The sequence below is a fragment of the Palaemon carinicauda genome, chromosome 34, assembly GCF_036898095.1.
Source record: "Palaemon carinicauda isolate YSFRI2023 chromosome 34, ASM3689809v2, whole genome shotgun sequence".
Taxonomy (NCBI): Eukaryota; Metazoa; Arthropoda; class Malacostraca; order Decapoda; family Palaemonidae; genus Palaemon; species Palaemon carinicauda.
This window is the reverse complement of record NC_090758.1, coordinates 17,566,584-17,570,420: the sequence shown is the minus strand read 5'-3', so window position 1 is coordinate 17,570,420 and position 3,837 is coordinate 17,566,584.

The window sequence follows — 3,837 nt, the reverse complement described above, 5'->3', positions numbered from 1 at the left end:
TGCAGCAAAAATAAACGGGTTACATCTTTCACGGTTAGTGTGTCGCACAGTCCACATCAGTAGGTCGCGAGCCAGAGCTTCTGCCTCGTCAGTCTTATTTTGCAAGACGTATGATTGCATTTCTGCAACGCTTAGTGTTGTTGCAAGCGAACTCTCTGTATTAAAAGAAAAATGTTGTCTATGCATTTTATTTAATGAAGCAGTAAACCTTGACAGGTCGCTCTTTAAGCTAGTGATGTCATTCTCTGGGAGGAAAATTGCGTGCATATTAGTACAGCGGCATAGCAGACCAATTGTTCAAATTGGTCTAAAAGCACCAAAATTGGCACACATGTAGATTAATATATTCTAAACATTTTTGGATATGGAGGCATTCAAGATTAGCCCTTAGGAAGATATGGCGGCCATTGTTCAAAATGGCCGCCATTTAACATTAGCGTCATTACATAGACTTCATTATGTGTCGTTAGTTTGGTGCTAGATGGGCCAAAATTCCCTTTTTTACATCAGAATTAACATCAATAAATGTTTAACAGATATTTAGATGAATCTTCTCAAAAATGGCCCCCAAACTGGCCGCCATTTTGTGGAAAAAGTGGACATTTGATGAAGATTTCAATACTCAATGACATAATACCTCTAATAACCAGTACCTGATTTCAGGAACACACTTTAATTGCTCAAGTTGCTTTTTTATTTCAAATTGCTGGCAAAATTGCTAGTCAAAATAATACACAGAGTACGGGAAGTTTACAGTATGGTCAGATTGTAGTTATATAGTCGACCAAAAGCCCAGTCTCTAGGCACAGTACTTGTGTAATCCTGCAGTACATACATGTAATACAATAACGTAGATTTTGCCACACTATGTTAATTATGATTCCGAACTTTTCAAATCTGGTCACCAGAATTATGAATGTCTACAGATCATAATGTTGGTTAGCAAGTTTTCTGTCCCAATCTACTGGCATTCGCCTTCACAGAAACATAGACCAGTGCATTGCAGTGAAGCGTTCTTGCACTTGCAGCGGTTTTTGCAGCCTTTCTTGCATCCGCAAGACACCAGCTCATAGCAGGCCTTGGATGCCTCAGGGAGTGTGGTCCAGAGTGGTGTGTAGAGCCCATCATCACTCCGATGCCAGCCCCAGTCTGTTGGTGGAGGGAGCACGGGCGTTGGTACCAATGCCTGGCCCCAGACATGACCACCCTGAAGGGCAGATCTCTTCACATGCTGCTCCAGAGCAGCGTAGGTTGGCGGGATGTTCTGAACAGAGTTCGTCTTTGCAAAGAGCTGCTTTCTCGCCTTGTTGACGTCCTTGCATTTGCTTGTGCGGTCATACAGGAGTATGACAAACCTCTCGATGACATGCATTGTATCCTCTTGGATGCTTGTGGGTGCATTTGCCAGACTCAGCAGGGCTTCAGTGAGTTCTGGCAGCGTGTTCCATGTTGCCCAGGCAGATTTCTTCCCATATCCGACGAAGGCTGACACAGTATCACACCCTGTGATGGCATGAAACATTGGAAGAGCACATGCCTTCTCTGGACCAAGGGAGGAAGCTATTTCATGGGCTGCAATGTAGCGGTAGTTCTTGCCTGTCCCAAAGGCTACCCAGAGTTCGTCTCCAGCTGGTAGTTTCTGGACTACCATCACTGCTAGGACCACGACGTCACTGTCTACTGTTCGAACCTGTATCTGGTGGTGACCATGTTGTGCAGCATGTGCTACATGTAGCATCATGCGGGTGTCTGCCTCTTCTTGGTTGCATGGTGCGAGTGAGTTGACATCCTCTTGCTGTGGAACACAGATCACCTGCTCCCCATCAGTGACGACCAGTTCCTTGCCTTCTTCTTGAAAGGACTCTGCAAGCATGGTGGAGAGGTAGCTGAAGAGCTCCACTTTGTTGCTATCAACTCGCAGGAAACTTTGCCAATTTCCTGGTATGACTGCTGAGTCGACAACACGCCGACGTACTCCCTTTCCACGCTGTTCTCTGGTTGATGCCTTCAGGGAATCTGCTCTGTAGCTGTCCCACACAAGGTCAAGACGTGATACATGTTGGAAACGTTGTACAACGTATGGGATGAACACTTGCTGTGCATATTCCTCGAACGTGTTGGCAGTACCCGGCTTCAACATCTGTACGATTACTGCTCCATCGAGGACAACAGCAGTGACAGTAGGAGCTTCAAACTGAGGCTCAGCATGGCCTTCAAGGCACACCAGCAAGTCACTCTTGCTCCCTAGGTACAGTCTCCCTCCGTCAGATAAAGCTGGAGGGCATTGCTGATTTTCATGCCTGAAGAACTCTTCTAGATTCCCATCACGGGTCTGGCAGCCGATATATAATCGTGCGAAGAGCGCAACATCATTCTTCAGAGATTTGACCTGTTCTTTTCCTTTGGGTATATTGGGTCCTCTCTTGGTCGCAAACAGTGGTAGCTTGTTCCGGTGGATTGCCACCTCAATGGACTTGGTTCTGTCCACGATGCATTCCTTTGAGAATGCTTCAAACTGGTCTTGGCCAATCTGCTTGGCGTTACGGACTGTTTCTATGACTGCAGGGTCTGCGATCTCCTTTGTGTCGAGCACCAGCAAGTCCTGACTGTCCTCCTCGAAAGGGTTGCCCAGCTCTTCAATGACGGCCACGAGTGAGCGCACATCTCTGGCAAAAGTGTTCTGCACACTTGGTGTCTCTTCGTGGTGACGTGTCTCCTCTTGATCGTGTGGATGCAGATTAAAGTCGTCAAATTCCACAATCACTCTAGCAACCTCCGGTCCGGCAACCATCCAGCAACTCAGTGCAGTTGGATTGTCTGTGAGGCCGATGGCTCCTCCATCACCCTTGACATACGCGTTGTTCTGCTCATGTCCTTGGTCAAGAGGGATTGCTGAAAAGATCCTCTTGGTCTTCTGGACTGTGAAGTGTCCCTTGCTAAACTCTGTGAAGACGTCTGGATGTTTGTTTGCCAGTTCTGCCATGTCCCGTAGATGCACTGGTATCCATCGGGCATAGTTCGTGTGGTCTAGTGCGAAGAACCACGGAGCCAGTTCTGTCAGAGCATCCACGTACATGCTAAAATTGGCTTCTCTCAGAGATCGCACATAGATCAGAGTGGACAGCTCCAGTGCCAAGACTGTTGACCAGTACTGAAACTGCGGATAACTCTGTTCTCTCTGACTGCACCAGTCTTCGAAGCTTTCAGGGTGCTCATCATCTTCTGTATTGGTGGTGCTGTACTTGTCATAGGCACGCCGTTGGAGATTATACAACGCAGCCGCTGTGACTTGGTGTGCTCTTCTGGTGCGTGTGACGTGAGCTGCTCGAAGAAATGAGTCTGCTATTCCTTCAGTTGTGATCTCTGCTTGTACCAGTGCTTGGGTCCACCCACTTCCCTGCAACCAGTCACCCAGGGTCTTCAGTGCCGTCATCTCAATATGCAACCCCCCAAACATCACCACCAGTTGGTCTTCTCCATATGTGTTTGGCCACTTCCACTGGATCTGTTTTGCTAGAGTGAATAGTGGCTGGTCGCAAGTCAGAACTGGAGTTTGGCCTGGGTTGAGATGTTTAACTGCACTCCTGACTACATCAATAGAGTGTCTGATCATTGCCACAGTGTGAGCACTCTCCTGGAACAAGGGAAGCAGGGACGTTGGTGTGATGACTGGTTGCTTTGGATCTTGGTGCCTTGCATGGTATGCAGCCCATGATGTGTTTTCACAGGCCTCAACATCATCTTTGAGAACACTTCTCGTGTTCTCCAGCCACATATACTCATCTTCTATGTGCTGCTCACAGTTGTGGCGTCTAAGAGAGGTCACAGAAGTAGCTG